This window comes from Pinus tabuliformis, chromosome 4_2, assembly GCF_031772625.1.
Source record: "Pinus tabuliformis cultivar Carrire ecotype Pingquan chromosome 4_2, CPIR1, whole genome shotgun sequence".
Classification (NCBI taxonomy): Eukaryota; Viridiplantae; Streptophyta; class Pinopsida; order Pinales; family Pinaceae; genus Pinus; species Pinus tabuliformis.
In genome coordinates this window covers 967,523,894-967,546,391 of record NC_142304.1, presented here as the reverse complement: position 1 = coordinate 967,546,391, position 22,498 = coordinate 967,523,894, and the positions used below count along the sequence as shown (strand labels likewise).

The 22,498-nt window shown below is 33.7% G+C and overlaps 1 pseudogene; it reads right to left on the bottom strand.

The window, feature by feature from the left end:
* Positions 1-17,754: 17,754 nt before the first annotated feature.
* LOC149172854 (superoxide dismutase [Fe], chloroplastic pseudogene) lies at positions 17,755-18,569 on the bottom strand (annotated as a pseudogene).
* Positions 18,570-22,498: the final 3,929 nt, after the last annotated feature.

The following is a 22,498-nucleotide window of genomic DNA, read 5'->3' as shown; positions in this document are numbered from 1 at the left end:
TTCTCGAAGGAAGACAACCATGACCCTCACTGGAGCATTGGGTTGCATGTCAAATTTCTAAAGCCATAATGGGTTGAGCCTATGAGGAAGATTCAACTCTATCTGATATGTGATGGTCTTTTCTCGAAAGTTTTCTTATACCATATGCAATTTCTTGTACATTTGGTTGGTTTTAACAAGATGAACCTGCCTTTTTATCTTGATCAAAGTTTGGTTAAGATGGTGGCCTCTACAAGGAAAAAGAGGGTTTGGTACCTGCATGATGTATACCACCATGATTTGATCAAGATGTTACACACCCATGAAATGAACAAGAAAGCACAACAGTCGAGTAGGACATCGGGACATCCCTTTTCCAGAAGACATAAGAAGAAGAAAATTGTTGCTATACAGGTCGAGAGTAGTCAATAAGTTGTTGGTCAAACAACAAAAAACCCTAATAGTAGAAAAAACCATAGGGTTTCTAGGGTTTGTAGAAGAAGGACTAGAGGACAACAGTCCAAATTCTAAGAGACTAAGGAAGATGAAGCCATGGAAGAAGGCCAAAAGAAGGGTGAAGATCTTATAAAACATGATCATAGAAAAAATTATGCAAGGATGCCAAGAACCAGACCCACTAACAAACTAAGGTTGGGGTTTAAAGCTAAACTAAATCCCAACCTTAAGGAGCCTATTGTCATTAAAGATGAAAAGGAAGACAAGATTGTTAGAGATAAGGAGGGGTTGTTAGAAAAATCGGTGCCACAAGCTCCAACAACTTAGAAGACCCCATATAAAAAAAGCAAAAGATCCATGAGGGCAATCACAAAACAGGACAAGCTAAGAATCCTTATAGAGGCAACATAGGCCATTGCAAACTAAATAGGGGAACATAGAGTCTCAAACCCTAGGGTTTTCTGCTAAATTTTTTTTTGTCGATAGGGATAGACCTTGTTTAGTAAGTTGTACCATAAAAAGATTGTAATATTTTATGGTTTATTTCCTGGATATTATGGATCTTAAAGTTTTGTACATTTTGGTATATAATGTATGAAAAATAAGGACAAAGGCTTCAAGATTCTTTGGGGAAAACCTTGTGTGTATTGTGGGCTTTTCAAGATCAATATAATTTTCTCTCTGCAAAAGTTTGAAATGGTTCAAATATTCATGTGTTACTAGTTTTTTGTATGACCTCCTTTTATGTGCTTGTTCTCCTTTTTTCTGCTCATATGCTCATATCTTCAGTATTGGAATATACTTGTAATGAACTAGAACTCATCTTTGATTGCTCACTCTCATAATATTCAAATGCTCTAAGCGTTTTTCCATCTAAAGGTTACAAAAATCACCCTAGGGTTTGAGACTTGTAACCTCATATTTGAAACCAAAATAGGTAACCTCAATTTTGAATCAACATTGTATTTATTGAATCAACATTTTCTTGCTTCTTATATAGTGGATAATAGGGTGCAGATCAGAGATTTAGAACAGATATTTGACATTGATGAATGTGAAACAAGGTACTGATTGGCTTTACTTTATTCTTTTCTAGTAAGATTGGGAACAAAGGAGCAGGATATATGCAACGTTGCATTATTGTTTACAGTATGAAATAAGAGTCAAAAGTTTTTTCTTAAGAAAATATTATTTTCTTATGGCTTCTTTGTATTCATCGTTGTGAGAACAGGCACCAAAAGGGCATTGTAAGTTAAGGCTCCAAATGGCTCCCAATGTTCCTGCTGTGTTTACATTTCTATAAGCCTGATCTCAGGGACGAGAGTTCTGTGGAGTGGATTGTGGGGTGCTTATTATACATGTAGCTTGATAATATGAATTCTTGGTATCAGATGTATGTTGATTTTGAGTGTTGGTGCAAGGAGAAGAAATTTGTTGGTGCTTATGTAAGGTGGTGAGTTGAAGGCATTTTACATGCAAACTGTGTTGATTAAGTGTGTCATGCTACCAACATTGACTAGCGAACATGGTGATCTTAGTCAGAGGCCAACAAAGACTTGGTTGTTGTTAGTGTAACTATTTCTTCAGTGGTCATTAGAGTATTCTATTTATTTAGGTTATGTTAAATTAATGCTAGTGCATTAAGTTATTAACAAGTACTTTAGTAGTAAGTGAAATATATGAGAAAGAAATGATGCCTCTCTCTTCGATGCAACAAGGTGTATGTTTTCCTTTAGAAACATATCATAGAAACTTTGCATGGCCAAACTAGACTACATAAATGAAATAGTGGTGGATTTATTTGCTGGAGTAGGATATTTTGGTTTGCTCTTCCTCTTAAAAGCTAGTGCAAAATTGGTATATGCTTGCGAGTGGAATCCTAATGCATTATTTTCTCTTCAGCATAACATTTTTGTAAATGGTGTTAGATATTGTTGCATTATTTTGGAGGGTGAAAACAACATCATAGCTCCAAAGGGAGTTGTGAATGGGGTGTGCCTTGGCCTTTTTCCAAGCAGCAAAATAAGTTGGTGTAAGGTTGTAAGAACTTTGAGGCCTGAAGAGGGCATACTGCATGTGCATGGGAATGTAAAACTCTAAGGAGGATTCCTGGTTGGAGAATATCACATTGTCAATATAGACATTTGCACTTAATGAAGGATATATATGGAATGTAGTAGAGAGCATTTTCCGCGGTTACATTGAGGGCAGGTGTGAAGGGGAATCCATTTCTTCAGAATTAACCTAGTTAATAGGAATGCATGCAATATATTTTGAGAAAAAAGTTTTCACTGCTTTGGAAAAGAAGGGCCAAACCCCAAGGCTTTGAGCATGGCACAAAGGAATATCCACTTGTTGTTTTGATATATATCTGAATTAAAATTATCTATCTCTATACTAAAGCAATTAGTATTATTTATTTGCAACTTAGACCTTGAGACATTCCAAAATATTTCAACGTAGTCCATTGTGTTTTCTAGAGTTTCTTTTTCATTTGAATCACAAAGAAAGAATCATCTCACAAAATGCCTATTCACTGATTGTCCACCATTATAGCCAGAGAGAGGGATACCTTTAATTAGGCTAAGTGCTAGGGATACCAGAGAGAGAATTTGTTGCGATTACATTGAGGGCATTTGTGAAGGGCATCCATTTCTTCAGAATTAACCTAGTTAATAGGAATGCATGCAATATCTTTTGAGAAAAAAGTTTTCACTACTTTGGAAAAGAAGGGCCAAACCCCAAGGCTTTGAGCATGGCACAAAGGAATATCCACTTGTTGTTTTGAAGAAACATGGCTTTTTGGGGTTGGTTGGAAGAAACAAGGATTTATGGCAAGAATTTCTTGCAAATGACATTGCTAACAGACATAGTGATTATCTTTAGCACCATGAAAAAAACAAAATACCAAATACAACCAAACATCTATTCAACAAAGTTTCAAGGGAAAAAGGGCAGGGGATGACTGATGGGGAAATTATAAGACACTCCATTAAATGTTATGACTTTTCTTACCATGTGTTGATGCCTCGAAAATCGCTGCAACAACATTGGGGGATAACCACCCGGTCCGGACCTTAAAAGCAGCTCCTTTTCCGTTTGGTGTGGTGGCTCCGACTGTTCATCTAGGTCCAGTTACCTTCTCCCTATTGCTATTGGTTTATAATGTATCTTTAACTACCAATAGACAGGGACATCAGATCACTTCTTCTTGCTGATCAGGCAAGAGAATGACCCTTAAGCTGATTTGGGCTCAGCCAAGCCACAACTAAAGTTTTGCCTCTTTGAGGAGAGGACTTAACAGAGTGTATAATTTACTCTGAATGCAAGTTTATTCTATGATGCAAGCAAAAGAAACTAATCTAAATCCTATCTTAATTAGGTAGATATAGATCTAACCCAACTAAGAGCAAGATAATTAAAGTATTGAGATTTAGATATGTCTTGTTTATAATGAATATCAAGTTAATGAAGTAGTTCAATTAACTGATATTATGGATATCAAAACACATCCTATTGAGACATTTTAACTGAAATAATAAACCAACAACACTCAGGAAGTAGTTCACATAAATGATATTGATTATCAAATCAGCAAATCCAATAACTAAACAATAATATGTGGAAATAGTTCACAACATATTACCACTCAATAAATCAGTCTTAATAAGGCAGATTTCTGAGTAAATAGTTACTCAGAAATCAGAAATTAATCCATAAGAACAGAGATACATGATAACAACATTGAGACAAACTACCCATATTGACAATAATGCACAAACATGAATAAAATGGCACATTCCTGTTACCATAAAAATGAAACTGATATTTGAAACAGTAGTATTAGAAATACCAATTTATTGCATCCATTTCTCTTTTCTTGGTCTCCAACAGCCCTTTACATTGCTTGAACTTCTGCCTTCAAAACTAGAGCCACAATAGTGCAAGCTTTGTTCTTCATGCATAATTCAATATACAAAGGGAAAATCCTCATTAATCCCCAGATCTGAGATTTTTCACTCCTCCCTCCTACAACTCTAAATTCCAATTACAATAGTGCTTTCATGGAGTCTAAAATTGCAGAGGAGAGCAGCCCATTTTACATTCTGCAATCTATTACTTATACTATCTGTGAAGGAATTCTTGAGAGGAAAGATTGGTGAAGAGAAATCTGCCAAATCCAATTTTACTTGCTCAAAATTCTGATCTTCAATTGCTGGAGCATTCTCATTGACTGAGATCTTTTTCTCCATATTTCTTCCACTGTTTTTCTGCAAAAAGAAATCAAAATAAATTAAAATGCAACAATAAAATCAACATGGCATTGCTGGCATTTAAATCAAATCCAATCAAATTCTATAAAATATAAACTCTCTTTTGATGCCTGGGGTGATTTAATTGGCCAAGAATATCATTGACGAGTGAATCTGCAATTTGAAGAGGCCTGGACCAATGAAAATAAAACTCAGAAAAATGATTTTGTTTTCAAAATTCGGAGCTTGATCTTCTGCCTGATTTTTGACCCAATAAATGACCAAATCTGTCAATGAAATCTCCTCAGAAATATTCTCCTTGATTTTCTCTTTCCAATGAGCCGTCCTGGGCCTCATTTGGCCAAGTATAACTCATTCTATGAGCTTCCAAAGTTTATGAGTCAAATCTGGCATGAGAAATTCTGTTGCTGGGCTAAAAATCAAAATTCTCATTAAAAATCTAATCCTAAATTAGTTTCTAATTTAATTGTTTATTAATTTAACTAACTAATATCTAATTAATTATTTATAAACAAATTAAATCTAATTAAAAACTAATTCTAAATGATACTTAAATCTAAATTAATCAAATTAATTAAATATCATAAATTAATTAATATGATTAATTTAAAATTTATTAATTAAATACTGCATATTAATTTAAATAATATAATATATTACATATTATTTTAAATAACATAATAAATAACATATTACATATTAATATAAACTAATTAATATATATTAACTAACCTACACCACTACTTATTAACTTCACTCATACGTATGAGTGTTTTTGTTAAAAATCTCAAACTAACACAAACCTTAAAACCTATATGTAATAAAAACTTACGATAATGCTGGTTTAATGATCGGGGAATCGCATCGGGGATGAGTATATGGGTTGTTAAAAGTGTCAAGCGAAATCTCGATGCGATATATCGCATTGGGGTATGGAGGTCCTTATTATATTGAATATGTTTTTTCAAGCCATCGTGTATCGGCCGTCGGGAGTTTCGCTTATCGGCAATTCGCATCGGGATGGTAATGAGGTTTTTAAAGAGTGTGTCAATGCAAAAGCTCCGATGCGATATCGCATCGGGCCTTCGGGGTTTTTAAAATTTGTTTAATAAAAAGCTCCAATGCGATTTAAAAATTCCCGATGCGATATAATTTTTATATATTAAATATTAATTTAATTTAATTAATTATATTAAATAATAATTAATTTAATATTTAACATTAAAAATCAATTTTTATTTTGGTTTTATTTTTATGAATTTAAGTTTTTAAACTACAACTAAAAATAAAACTACAGCCACTTGAATGTTTGGGTTTTTCGAGATTAAAATTTGATTAGAAAATTGGAGTGAATTTCTTAAGTCCCGATGCTTAATTATTTGGCTGCATAATGAAAAATGTTAGTAAAACCCTCTACGAGTTAATATTTAAACTGAATGCGTTATTGGACAAATTTATTTACAAAATGCGATATTGTACATTTTATGCATTTTTAACCCAGGCTAGATAAATGATGAGATTTCAAAGGAGTGCCATTTTCAAACCAGTTGACCAAATGAGGCGAAACAAGCGTCAATGAGAAGCTTATAAAAAATCGATTCTAACAAAGCAATCAAAACAAGAATCCAAAGAAAACTAAAAATTAACGAAAGCGTAGGGCAATCAATTAAAATAAAAATAAAAAAGGTGCTTAGCCAAATTTTTTATAGAAAGGGTCCCCATTATTTGAAGCGGACGCATCAATAATGGGGGGTGTTGTATTTTTACCACAATAATTGGCGACACACGTGAGAAGAACCAGTTATCTCTGTTATGAATGAGATTTTCCTAAAATTAAAGCAAAAATAATTAAAGAAGAGAAGATTATGCTTGAAATGCTTGACTTAGTTCATTAGTCTGAATAAAAACCAGAATCATCTAACTGTAATTTTTCTTAAAATTCCTCATAAATTAAAATATTTCGAAACTCTATATCAGTCATTAATTAGCTGAAGGGATAAAGCAGGTGTAACTTTACAGCTTAGCTTTTAAGATATACTCATTTGTCACAGGTAGAGCCACTGTTGCTAGCAAACATCTATAGTCTCGACAGGGTTACCTTTTCAATCATCAATGATTCAGAATCCCATCTTTTCCAGAATTATTGACCTAGAGATAAATCCATTTATATATGTATTACTTTTTATTTTTATTTTTATTTTTATTAAATCTTAAAAGCCATTGTCCTAGTATGGTAGCCAGATAGTTGACAATGCCATTCACTGGTTAAAATTGGACTGAACAAGCTGGCTCGTGATGAGACCCCTTGTCTTATAATTGTTTGCAATCATAAGTCATTACCCTGGTTTGTTTAGCAGTGTTGGTAATGTCAGCCTATTTTTCCCCTATGATCATGGTAAGCAGGCTCACAATGAGACCTCTTATCTTTTAAGTTTAAATATATTTCTGGATTATTCTCTAGAAAAATAAGACTCTTTGAGACAGGGAGAATTATTGACTCCTTAAGAGTTAAGAATGACAATTTCAGAGTTAAAGGTGCTTTGCTGTAAAGTGTCTTTACTTGGTTAAAAATAACTTTTCTTGACTGATAATAAAACTTTGAAAGATCTTAATAAAATTTTGAAATCTCAAAATGATTACAATTTGATGAAAAGAAATTTTCAGATTTTATGATACTTTGCCAACTTCTCTTGATTGGTAATCTCTTCCTTAAATATGTTTACCTTTATAATAAGAATATCAAACTCTGCTAAGAGATTTTTAAGAAAAAGCTAATAGATGACTATTAACAATTTTTCTCCATGTATCCTGACCATTGTTAGGTAACAAGAAGACCTTCCATATAAATAATGGCAAAGTCACCAAAATCAAAGCTGAAATCCGAAGGAAAAGAATTCTTATGCTAAAATGAGAAAGCAATCAGCAAACAAAAATAAAAATGAAGAAATTTTAAAAGTGGAAAAGAAAATCCAAGTTTCGAAAGATAAACTCAAACAAGAATTTTTATACCAATGTCTCAACAATATGAAGAAAAGAAAATAAGCATGTAATCATTCCTTCTTATGTTGAGATCTAGAAACATACCTTGCAGAGTTGTGAATGCTTTAGGCTTTTAGATAACAGTGATTGTAAAATTCAGCCATCATGAAAACTTTCTGTCTGATATTAATTTTCTTGTTTCAAAGCATCATCTTAATTGTTTTCCAATGAAAGGAATGCTAAAGAACAAACTAAAGGTTCAGAAACTTCCTGGTGTAGCTGTTTCATGGAAGATCATCGCTGCTTCATGAAATTAAGCCAGGAGAAGAGTATGGATTTCGAAAATATGATCTGGCAGAGGATTGAAAGCTTTAAATGGAGAGCTGCAAAACAGAGTTTTATATCAGCATAATTTAAAAACAAAAATGAAACTAGAGTGATGAAATGGAAATTAATGAGAGTGGGCACATGAATCTTACCATTGGATAATTGCTTTTGATCTTACCTGAAAGGTATCAGTTTCTCCAAAGTGGCTGACTTCTTATTTTAATTAACATTAAAAACATGAAGAAGTCACACTAACCAAAATCCTATAACCCAAAATCATTATTTATTTTATTTAAACTAAAGCAAGCAGTAAAAAAAAAATGGAATGCTTAGTGCTCAAGGGAATTGAAATCAAAAGAAATGCATCAGAAATGAAAATGAGAATTTGCAGTAATGACTGTTTCTCAAAATATTACTAGTTTTATATAAACTCCATGATTTGATAAATTGTCAAGAATCAAGACCAAATCCAAGATAATAAAATTTAAATATAAAGATAGAGGTCTTGAATTCCATTTTTAATTATGGAATTATATATTTAAACTAAAATGTATGAAAAATTGAAATAATTTGAATATGCTGCAAATTGGTTATTCACTGCTTTCTTACCATAGTGGTTACCCAAGCTCGCTTTTTAAAATAACACATTGTTGTATCGGATGATTCGTATCAAATGTCTCTTCACCATGCTTGAATTTTGATTTGCAAGACTTCACTTTTCGTTGCCATGCCATATATCGATTAAATGTTAATGGCTCAAAGGCATGCATTGGGAGCTATTGCATCGGAGATTGCAATGGCAAATTGCTGATAAGAACATGTGCAATGAAATGAAGCGATCGCATCATTAAAGAAATATTATATCGGGGATTAGAAAATATTTACATTATGCATCCCGTATCGCAAAACGCACATCGCAGATTCAGAAAAGTGACGTTGGCATAAAAATGTGATGAAATGATTGCACTATCGGCGATGCGATGGATGTCGTAGCTAAGCGGCAATCGGGAAACTTTGGGTACCCGATGTAACACAGTATATTTTTTGCGATGACGATATGCAATGAAGAGCGGACCCGATTACTTTTTATGATGGGATTTTATTAACATATCGGATCCGAGACATCGGCCATAAATAAAACTGCAAGGAAGCGATTGCGATATCGGTGATGCAATGGATGACGTAAATCGGCGATCGGCAATCTTAAGCACCCGATGTAACACAATATGATTGTTGCGATGCCGATATGCGATGAATGACGTGGCTAATCGGAGATCGCGATCGGCAATGTTATGCGCACGATATAACAATTCTCAATATGCCGATATGTGATGAAGAGTGGACCCGATGATTTTATGATGAAAATTTGATAACATATCGGATCCGAGATATCGACTGCTTTAAAGTTATGCTCCTACCATTATTGCGATTGAAGGGACGCGATATTTTTATGAATTTGATTTGAATTTCATATCGGGTCCGGAATTATGTGTTTATCGCAATATCGGTAAAATCGATTATCGGCGATTCCTGTTCATGGAAGTATACTTCACTTGGAAAACTCTGATATGTGAAATGAAATATGGCATATGAGTAAGATAATACATCGGAGGTCTTTGATGAACAATTTTTTATCAAAAGGAATACTAAAAAAAAAATTACTTCCGATGAAATCTTATGATGCGAATGGTCTTATGATATTTCTTGAAATTTCAATTGGGTTTTCTAATGAATGAAAGCAAAATTAAAAATGCTTAAAATCTAATGCATCACAAATAAAATTTCCCTGAGCCTATTGCAAATTTGAATTGGGTTTGCTGCTTACTTCAAGTTTTGAAAACAAATGAAAACCTGCGAATAAAACAAAACACAAATAAAAAATAAACTAAGGAAAATATGAACTAATAATGGATGAGAATAAACTTGTAAATGCGTACCTGGAAGGAATTTGTTTGTAAATTTTATCTGATAATCTTCAAATTCTTCCTTTGATTAAAATCATCTCATTATTTATTCTAAATCTAAGTGTGCAATCAGCCTAAATGAAATCAATCATTCATGTTCATGGAATATAAAATTTACCAGAAATAAATATGAAACTATGCTTCCCTTTCGAAGTGAAGTAACAATTTATTACCTCTTCTTATTCCGAATTAATCTTGAGAAAAATCTGAATTGTTATAGTGACTTTTTAATAATGCCTTTAGTAAATAAACATGATGCATTTTACAACATCAGATAATAAACTAAAGATTAGAATGAGATTAAGTCACTTAATTGTAGAAAAATATCAAAACAGATTTAAATGTGTGCACTTGGCAAAATGGGCATCCTTAAGATCAGCTTTTGGCAAATTCCAAGAAAGATAATATGAACTTTATATGGTTATCGTGACAGGTTAGACTCACTAATAATGATTGAATTAAAATTAGGCTTATCATAGTCAATCAGACATCTCATGGGATAATGGGATCGTGAAGCTTTTATATCCTCAAATCCTTACCGTAAAAATTTCAAAAGAAAATCTTATAAGGAAATCTCGAAATAAAGAAAAGTGGCTTTGAGGCAATCGATACCAAGTGCAACTTTAATTGAATTTAATCAAGACATTATTCAAAATAGGCAGAGCAGAGATATCGCTATAAGAAATTTCAAAAAGGAAAGCAAGAATTAAAATTTTCTGATAAGGAAAAATGTTTCCACTGAACATGTATGAGAAGGCTGATTGCTTTGTTTTATTTTTTAATCTACAGAACTAATGCAAATAAATTAACTTCATAAAACAAGCTAACTAAGTTAATTCTACTCTTATTCTAACCATATACATGAAAATGACTAGGTATAGTCATATTTCCAGTGTAACCATTCTCTCATCTTTATTCCCGCGTTTATGTACAGTTCAAATGTTAGCAATAAGAATAAAAATCTAACTAAACTAAGGAAAATAAATCTGAAATAAGAATGTACAGTTATTGTTAGCAACTTAATTAAAATCTCTTTCTCATGAAATTTCCTTTCCAATTCGATACCAATTGGATCGCAAAAATCTGGATGGATTTCCATTAAGGATGGGGAAATGTTCAAGGAAAGAGATAACAGGCCGAATTGTGGATATGAGTTTTGAAATTCAAAGGCCTGGAAAGAATTGTTAGTATTATGTACAAATGTTAAATCATTGACAATTTTCCTTGAAGGAAAAACTTCCAAATAATCTTTAAATGAGTCAATGAAAAATGAATGGAAGTTTGTCAAATGACATGGAAAATTATTAATTAAATTGAATAGCTGGTCAGATTGCAAAAATACACTCTCTTGTTGATATTGCCTTTGAAAAAATAGAAGCTTCTGATGAAACATTAGCATTGATTTAAATTAGAATATTAATATCTTTTGATGCTGATGATTATAATATGAAACTTGAATTTCCCAATTGGGCAATGCATCGATTGAGTGTTTGATAGTAAGGCGCTCAATATGCCAGCGAAGAGTGTGAAAATTTTGCAAAATAAAATCAGAAAATAAATCTAAGTTTAAACAAAATAGCTGTGAAAGAAAAACTAAAATGAAATCATTATTTGTACAACTAATGTTACAACACATTTGGGATCGTTTTGAAATGATTTCATTTTCACAAGGATTGGCCAGAATTATGGATTTTGAAAAATTTTGAATTCCAACTTGTGAATTAGAAAACGAATTATGGTCATGAATAGGAATGGGAGTTTGATCTTCATATGAATCATAAATTGGAATGATTTCTTGAATGGTGAAATCATGAAGATAATTTGCTGCTCTAAAATGAGGATTAGTTGAGATAATTCCTAAATTGAAGCGTTCTTCATCCTCAGATGTTATTTGAATTTTATCATGAGGATTCTCTTGAGAAAAATTGAAATTAACATCCTCAATATCAGAGTAATCATCATAAATGACCTCACAAGACTCTCTAGAATTCCCTTCAATCTCATCCAATATATCCAAACAAGGAGGAACAAGAATTTCATGTTCATTAATGGAAAAAGAATGATCAATCATGGTTTCTCTATCTTGATAAAAATTTATTGGCAATTCATTTAAATCATCCTCTTTAATTTCTGAAATACCATTAATACCAAGAGGGGAAAAATTATCATCATTAAAAATATCAGGATAAAGGGAAAAATGTGAACCTGAAACAATGTATTTAAAACTGTCTCTGTTTGAGAGCTCTTGTGCGTTATGCTCATTGTAAATTTCAGATTGCAGATCATTCCTTTGCGTGCATATGCTTTCTTGAAGAACGCTACTTTGCTTCTCTAATTTTTGCATTTGCTCATCATGGAGAAATTCAGAAATTTGTATAGCAGTTTGCATTTTATTTACTTTGATTGCTGCTTGTACTTGCTGATTTGCGATTTGATTTTCCGAATTTACTTCAAAGTAGCTTTCAGATTTCAAGGCGGCATTTTCCCCAAAATTGCTATTGTTGTCTTCTTGCATTTGATTAGAAATACTTTCCAAGCTTTGTAAAACCACTTCATCACCATTTATTTGCACATCCAAATTGGGATTCTCATTTGTATTGGAAGGGGATGAAACAAAGCTTGAATCAATTTCATATGGATTGAGAATGGTTGGAAGAGAACTAATATATTTAAACCAATCTAATGATTCTTCTTCCGTAGGTTTATCTTCGTCGCTAAATCTTAAACAATTCAAGTGAAATCGAATATGAAAATTATTAACAGACTCATTTTTAAACCTTCGTAGATATTCAATTTCTTCACATACCTGTTCAAAATCGTAGTCGTCAAATTTACAAATGAAAATTGTAACAAATTGATCCCAGCTATGGATTGAGGCAACTGGAAGAGTTTTGCACCAGTTTCTGGCTTTTGCCGCAAATGTGAGAGTAAAAATTCTGCATAAAATGCCTTCATCAATTCCTTGAAAATCATAATTTGAAACATTTTGAATAAATTGAAAGACATGGTTAAAAGCAGAAGAATTTCTCTTACCATTGAATTTTACCAGAGACAAGAGTCTTACCACTTCGGGTGGGGTATTGGAGGATGCTCGTCCATGGATACAACTCCAAATTGGAAGTTTAAGAGGAGCCATCACAATAAATAAAATATTAAAATTGAAAAGACTCCAATAGACAAAAATCTCAGGCCCTCCTTCTAGCGCCAAAAATGTTGATGCCTCGAAAATCGCTGCAACAACATTGGGGGATAACCACCCGGTCCGGACCTTAAAAGCAGCTCCTTTTCCGTTTGGTGTGGTGGCTCCGACTGTTCATCTAGGTCCAGTTACCTTCTCCCTATTGCTATTGGTTTATAATGTATCTTTAACTACCAATAGACAGGGACATCAGATCACTTCTTCTTGCTGATCAGGCAAGAGAATGACCCTTAAGCTGATTTGGGCTCAGCCAAGCCACAACTAAAGTTTTGCCTCTTTGAGGAGAGGACTTAACAGAGTGTATAATTTACTCTAAATGCAAGTTTATTCTATGATGCAAGCAAAAGAAACTAATCTAAATCCTATCTTAATTAGGTAGATATAGATCTAACCCAACTAAGAGCAAGATAATTAAAGTATTGGGATTTAGATATGTCTTGTTTATAATGAATATCAAGTTAATGAAGTAGTTCAATTAACTGATATTATGGATATCAAAACACATCCTATTGAGACATTTTAACTGAAATAATAAACCAACAACACTCAGGAAGTAGTTCACATAAATGATATTGATTATCAAATCAGCAAATCCAATAACTAAACAATAATATGTGGAAATAGTTCACAACATATTACCACTCAATAAATCAGTTTTAATAAGGCAGATTTCTGAGTAAATAGTTACTCAGAAATCAGAAATTAATCCATAAGAACAGAGATACATGATAACAACATTGAGACAAACTACCCATATTGACAATAATGCACAAACATGAATAAAATGGCACATTCCTGTTACCATAAAAATGAAACTGATATTTGAAACAGTAGTATTAGAAATACCAATTTATTGCATCCATTTCTCTTTTCTTGGTCTCCAACAGCCCTTTACATTGCTTGAACTTCTGCCTTCAAAACTAGAGCCACAATAGTGCAAGCTTTGTTCTTCATGCATAATTCAATATACAAAGGGAAAATCCTCAATAATCCCCAGATCTGAGATTTTTCATTCCTCCCTCCTACAACTCTAAATTCCAATTACAATAGTGCTTTCATGGAGTCTAAAATTGCAGAGGAGAGCAGCCCATTTTACATTCTGCAATCTATTACTTATACTATCTGTGAAGGAATTCTTGAGAGGAAAGATTGGTGAAGAGAAATCTGCCAAATCCAATTTTACTTGCTCAAAATTCTGATCTTCAATTGCTGGAGCATTCTTATTGACTGAGATCTTTTTCTCCATATTTCTTCCACTGTTTTTCTGCAAAAAGAAATCAAAATAAATTAAAATGCAACAATAAAATCAACATGGCATTGCTGGCATTTAAATCAAATCCAATCAAATTCTATAAAATATAAACTCTCTTTTGATGCCTGGGGTGATTTAATTGGCCAAGAATATCATTGACGAGTGAATCTGCAATTTGAAGAGGCCTGGACCAATGAAAATAAAACTCAGAAAAATGATTTTGTTTTCAAAATTCGGAGCTTGATCTTCTGCCTGATTTTTGACCCAATAAATGATCAAATCTGTCAATGAAATCTCCTCAAAAATATTCTCCTTGATTTTCTTTTTCCAATGAGCCGTCCTGGGCCTCATTTGGCCAAGTATAACTCATTCTATGAACTTCCAAAGTTTATGAGTCAAATCTGGCATGAATCTGGAAATTCTGTTGCTGGGCTAAAAATCAAAATTCTCATTAAAAATCTAATCCTAAATTAGTTTCTAATTTAATTGTTTATTAATTTAACTAACTAATATCTAATTAATTATTTATAAACAAATTAAATCTAACTAAAAACTAATTCTAAATGATACTTAAATCTAAATTAATCAAATTAATTAAATATCATAAATTAATTAATATGATTAATTTAAAATTTATTAATTAAATACTGCATATTAATTTAAATAATATAATATATTACATATTATTTTAAATAACATAATAAATTACATATTACATATTAATATAAACTAATTAATATATATTAACTAACCTACACCACTACTTATTAACTTCACTCATACGTATGAGTGTTTTTGTTAAAAATCTCAAACTAACACAAACCTTAAAACCTATATGTAATAAAAACTTACGATAATGCTGGTTTAATGATCGGGGAATCGCATCGGGGATGAGTATATGGGTTGTTAAAAGTGTTAAGCGATGCGATATATCGCATCGGGGGTATGGAGGTCCTTATTATATTGAATATGTTTTTTCAAGCCATCGTGTATCGGCCGTCGGGAGTTTCGCTTATCGGCAATTCGCATCGGGATGGTAATGAGGTTTTTAAAGAGTGTGTCAATGCAAAAGCTCCGATGCGATATCGCATCGGGCCTTCGGGGTTTTTAAAATTTGTTTAATAAAAAGCTTCAATGCGATTTAAAAATTCCCGATGTGATATAATTTTTATATATTAAATATTAATTTAATTTAATTAATTATATTAAATAATAATTAATTTAATATTTAACATTAAAAATCAATTTTTATTTTGGTTTTATTTTTATGAATTTAAGTTTTTAAACTACAACTAAAAATAAAACTACAGCCACTTGAATGTTTGGGTTTTTCGAGATTAAGATTTGATTAGAAAATTGGAGTGAATTTCTTAAGTCCCGATGCTTAATTATTTGGCTGCATAATGAAAAATGTTAGTAAAACCCTCTACGAGTTAATATTTAAACTGAATGCGTTATTGGACAAATTTATTTACAAAATGCGATATTGTACATTTTATGCATTTTTAACCCAGGCTAGATAAATGATGAGATTTCAAAGGAGTGCCATTTTCAAACCAGTTGACCAAATGAGGCGAAACAAGCGTCAATGAGAAGTTTATAAAAAATCGATTCTAACAAAGCAATCAAAACAAGAATCCAAAGAAAACTAAAAATTAACGAAAGCGTAGGGCAATCAATTAAAATAAAAATAAAAAAGGTGCTTAGCCAAAATTTTTATAGAAAGGGTCCCCATTATTCGAAGCGGACGCATCAATAATGGGGGGTGTTGTATTTTTACCACAACACCATGCTGTAAGGGTTTTGGGATGGTGAGGTGTTTTAATGTGAAAAGGTGGCTTCACAAAAGCACCGGGAAATCATTTTCCGCCACCTACAAGAAAATAAAAAATTAACTAGTTATCTTTGAAAATCACCTAGTTAATGAAAATTAACTACAAATATTTGAACCCTGACTCACTAGATATTACCCAGTGAATTGACTATATCCTGCAAAGATGCAAATAATCTTCAAATTTTGAATCTGCTTGCTTATCTCATTGTGACACCAGTAGCATATAGAAGCATACCAGTCAGGAAGGAGAAGCCCATTAATCTTCAAATTCGTGAGGATATGATCATAGAGGAACATGACAGGTATACTGGGAATTGGCTATTCAGATTTTCTAAATAAACATTGTTCATGAGGCAGGAAACAAAGACTATTATTTCATTCATTCTTGAAATGCCAAGTTGATTGCTTAGATTCTTTGATCCCGGGAAGGAAGTCTCACGAGTGGTCGAGGAATTCTAGCTAAGTGTGGTCAAGGAAGAGCGTGATTGGGAAGCTTATTATCTATTCATTCTGTCTCTTTCTAGTGAGTTCTTTGATCTTGATGGAAGGCTGGTTCTCTTCGTTTCTATAGAAGTTGGGTGTGGATGCATCCGAGGCGAGAAGCTTCTATTTTAAACCATGGGTGCAGTAGTATGGAAATTTTCTTTTGTAAATAACGAGTATGTTGAGATGTTGGTGCAAATATTACATGCATGGATGATGAAGCAATAGAGATCTTGCAACTCTGCTCCATACCTAACAATAAAATAAAAAAATAGGATATCTTTTTGGTCCCAAATCCTTAAAGCATCAATGTTTTGGTTTAAATCGATCTTCATTCACTTTTAGATTACGTGCTTGTGTTAGCCTCTCTCACAAAACAATAATAAATCCAAAATAAATAAATTAATTAAATATTCCAAGTTAGGAATTTGTGCCTAACTCTTGGGTTGTTCCTCTAAGATAGGAGTTAGTTTAGGTAACTCCTATATTGGTGTGTGTCTGGTGAGAAATTATCTCAACCAAAGGAGAAATTATCTCAACCAAAAGTGTCTAAGATAGCACGCACTATCTTGAGAACACTATCTCTCATCTATTTATTTGTAACACTATATTCAATTATTTTAATGTATGAATGAGAGATAATACATGAGGAAGCATGAGGCTTCAGCCTTTTTCTTCCAATATTTTGTATCTGTTTTTTATGTGTGCTTAATCTTTTGTCTGAGTTAATTTCATTTTCAATATGTGGTATCAAAGCTGAAAGATACCTGTTCTGCATTTTGTTTGAATCTGCAAGTATATTGCTCTGGAAATTGCAGGAAGAATTTAGCTGCCTTCAAGATTCCCAAGAAGGTTTTTTTGTGACAGACTCGCTCCCTAAAACAGCCAGCGGTAAAATCTAGTGATGCGCTATGGATGAACAATTCAGCGCATTCGTGTGAGTTTGTTCGTAATGTATGCAGAGCATAAATGTCAGGAGATGTAAAAGCTGAAGTCCTAGAAACCAATCATGTTGCAGAAGCCTTGGCACGATCAAGCCGAGCATTGACAGCGTCCCGGGAAACAAACTCATTCATAAATGTCGATATGTAATCTGGCCGTCGATTCTGATAGTCAAGGTAATACGCATGCTCCCAAACATCTATGGTCAGAAGCGGCTTATGACCCCAGATAAGAGGATTCAGAGCATTTGGAGTTTTTTCAATTACAAGTTTATTGTCTTTTAAAACAAGCCAGGCCCAACCAGAGCCAAATTGTGTTGCTGATGCTTGCTTGAATTCCTTTAAAAATTCATCATAAGCACCAAAGTCCCTTTTTATAAGTTCAAGGATCTCTCCTTTAGGCTCTTTCCCACCCCCGGGTTTCATACATTCCCAAAAGAACTCATGATTCTAGGCCCGAGCAGCATTGTTAAATACTGGAAGAGGATCACCGTTGTTATATGTTTTCTTAATAATGTCTTCTAAGGTACACTCTGCCAGCTCTGTATCCTTAATCTGATTGTTATAGTTATCAACATAAGCTTGATGATGCTTGCCCCAGTGGAAAGACAAAGTCTGTTTGCTCATATGTGGTTCTAATGCATCAAAATCATAGGGAGGAGGATTCAAATTAAGAAGTGCAACTGTTGGTGGAGCACTTCGAAACTTGGGAACTGCTACTTTTCGTAAATGTATATGTTTTGGATGAGAAATGAAACTTGCAGGTGCAGCCAATGGAAGTAGCGGAAGTGAAATTGGACAGTGCAGCAGCGCCATCTCTATACCCAAGAGACCACGATTGAAGCCTCTCTTTCGGAATGTTGATAATCTCCCCCAACTCCATATTATTAGCAGCGAGAAATCCATCTACATTACGCTCTGCGTGGACTGCAAATTCCGACCTCAAATCCAGTGGAAAACTTCATCAAATTGAACAACAGTTCTGGAAGCACGCCTAATTCGCTCAAACATACCTGAAGATACTGAAACATCGACTTATGAAGCTGCATCGGTGCGTGAAGATTCAGGTAATTTTAATGCGGAGAATGATTTTACTTATCAAAAGTTGAAACAATTTTCTTTATAAATATTTATGTGCTTCATGAATGATACATGGTGGCCAAAGATTTTGGTTAAAACAAAACAAGATTAAAGGAAAACCTGCATAAGATTGAAGCACTTCCTTCAAGGTCTATGCGTAGTTATTCATAAACATTATACATGAAGCGATGCACAAGTTCTAATGGCATAAGAAAATATATTTTATTACTTTTCATTACAGTAATAAAATATTTTATAGTCCTTGGTGATATGTAAAAGAAACACTTTGGAGGATTTAAATGCATAAGTCAAGTTGGGTAAGGAAAAGGTAAAGTTGTTTATTAAATTGTTTTTGGAGAGATAAGGAGTGGAATATGGTTGAGTGATATTTCAACATGCGATAAATTATTTTTTATTTTTGGGAGTAATAAGTGTGAAGTGGGGATTTTTACATTGGAAATCACATATGTGTGATAATAAAGCTTTGTCATGGAGTAATACAGGTGATGTTTTGAAATCTTTGGAGTGATAAATTTTTTCAGTGGAAGGCTCATTGGTGTAGGAGGTTGAGTCAGGTTTTTGAACGCATTTTCTTCCAAATTTGTGAGTGTCAAATTCTCATTGTTTGAGAAAGCTTTCATGGCAATGTTGTAAAAGATGAAAGGTTGATGATCTCAATACTCAATAAAGACATATTATTTGTGGTGATTGTGTCCTAGATCCATCCGAAATTGAATAAGGGGATCTAAGGTACACTGTGTGTGTTTGATGGCGCATGTGTTTTATGGCTTCATGTTTTTGCTTTTTGATCTGTGTCTAGTTGTGACACATCAATAATTTCATCTAATATCGCATACATAAAGCAAGCACAACACTTGTAACAAAATAAGCTTCAAGGAAGGATAATCAAGATCACACATACAACAACTCATCAAAGTTTTCAACATCGGCATTCTACCTAAACAAACAAATTCACTCAAATGCAATCAAGTTCATGAAACTGCAAACTCCAGCATTTCAAAGCAAAGTCTACATCACTACAATCAAGTTAATGAATCTGTAAACTTCAACGTTTCAACGCACAGTCTACATCAACATTGTTGAACTTGTAATCAAACTCAAATCACATTGAATTGTAAGGGTGCATTCTCGGTTGAAACCGACACCCAAGTCTTGAATTGAGTCAAATTGAATTCATTGTAGTGAATCATTGAAATCATCGTAAGCTTTTTTGGGTGCATTTTCGACAGTGTTCGACACCCTTCCTTTAAAGCACAATCAAGTGAGTCCATGAGTTTTAACTCCAAATGAAATAAACAACAAGTTCACATCTCCTGCAAGCGAGCGTGAGTATTCATTCAAGCAACAAATCAAGCGAGCGTGCCATTCAAGTCCCATAGCAAGCAAGCCTGTCAAGTGAAACAGTTCAAAGCACAACATCTACGACAAGAGAGCCTGATTTCAAGTAAGCAAGTTCAGATGGCACAACATATTCAGTGGTTAAACATTCTTCATAGTTTGATCATCTCTAGTGATGAAGACATGGTGCACATCAGCAAAGAAACTCTTGCTGATCTTTCACGGCATCTACAACAAACACATGAAACCATTGAGTTTCTTCAACTAGAGTCGCAACTACAAAGAGATGATCTGCAACAAAAGAGTGCTTCTTCCAATTCATTCAACCATACAGATGAAGATAATGATGTTGATTCCAAATCACTCATCCAAACAACTTCAAGTGTCGAAGTTGTTCATGATCAAAATCAAATTTCTTCCAAACCCATCATCAAGTCCTGGGAAGAGATTCAAAATAACAAGACTCGACGAGGCTTAGGATATGTCACTGATGACACCAACTTACATATCCCAGATTATTCCAAGCCAATTAAGTTCGTGAGTGCAGGATTTCTTGAACAACACACCTCAGCAGGTTCTGAGAAAGTTGCAGACAAACAGAATTGCACGCAACCTGAAGTTGAAGTTCAACCAAAGTGTTCTCATTGTCTAAGAGCCGGTCATATGGAAGATCAATGTTTTGATCTCCATCCGTGTTGCCATTGTGGCAAGCCCAATCATTCCTCAGAAAAATGTCGCAACCAACAAAAATCAGTGAGATTGAAGATACATTATGAATGGATTGATCCTTGGGAATGGTCATCCACAGTCAAATGATTGTCTCAGTTCTACAACCGACTACAATCACACATAGTGCAGCCAGCAGTGAACAGATGATGGTACTCTCATGCAGTTGAATGAGGGAGTACAACAGTGAAACTCTCCTACACCTGAAGGGGGGGAGTTCAAATATATTTTGGAGAAGATTGTCTCTCCTTTCAGCTGACAAAGGGGGGAAAATGTCAATGAAATTGACAAGTGGTTGTCAGACTGAAAGTCTCGACAACATCAGCGAAGTAGCCAGTGGGCATCTTCATCAGCCAGTGGGCATTTGTCATCAGCAGTGAGCATCAGCAAATTCGCCAGTGGGCGATCGACAGCCAAAGCAGCAGTGAGCAGCTTTCATCATAGCAAAAGCAACATTGAGTTGTTTTTCGACATCTTCAGCCAGTGGGCGATCATCATCAGCAAATACGCCAGTGGGCGTTCATCAAATTGTGTCAGTGGACACCGGATGCTGTTTTCAAGCAAAGGACAGTTGGATCCTTTTGCGGCTTGGCACATGATGGAGTTGTCAAGCGTCATTCAGAGATGAATCAGTCATGCAGCTGACTCAGTCTCTTCATATTGCGGTTTGTTCAACATCCAGATTTGGCGGTTTTTTCAGGCAATGTTTTTTGGAAGATGGTTCCTCGTTCTTATTTTGGATTTATCATTGAGGGGGGGAATGTTAGCCTCTCTCTCAAAACAATAATAAATCCAAAATAAATAAATTAATTAAATATTCCAAGTTAGGAATTTGTGCCTAACTCTTGGGTTGTTCCTCTAAGATAGGAGTTAGTTTAGGTAACTCCTATATTGGTGTGTGTCTGGTGAGAAATTATCTCAACCAAAAGAGAAATTATCTCAACCAAAAGTGTCTAAGATAACACGCACTATCTTGAGAACACTATCTCTCATCTATTTATTTGTAACACTATATTCAATTATTTTAATGTATGAATGAGAGATAATACATGAGGAAGCATGAGGCTTCAGCCTTTTTCCGCCAATATTTTGTATCTGTTTTTTATGTGTGCTTAATCTTTTGTCTGAGTTAATTTCATTTTCAATAGCTTGATGAAAATATGTGTTTGGGCTTTTCAATGAGACATGTATACAACGTGTTAATTTATTTGACTAAAATTTGCCCTCACCTATCAAATTGACAAGTTCTGATGCTGATTGTACAAGTAAAAATGTGACAAGCTTCATGCAAGAATCCTTTCTTAGGGCATATCTATCTCAAAAGTTAATTTGAATGAGATCAACGAAAAATGGGATCTTTCAATCTTCCAATCTTCCTCTTCATTAATGTACACAAGAGATGCATATTCTTAAGAAATGCAATGATGTCTCAAACTGAAATTCTACAAGGCTAGTACTTTCTTAGATTCGATACTACTTAGTTCAAGGAAAGAAAAACATTGAGATTACTAGGCAATGTGTCATAATTTTTATGCTTAAATAGTCTTTATGGTGACAATGGCCTTTTTTTGAAAGGTTTCATGCTATTTCTTGAGTTTTTTGGGGGGAGCCTCTTAATGTTATTTGTAGATTTGCTTGAAAAATA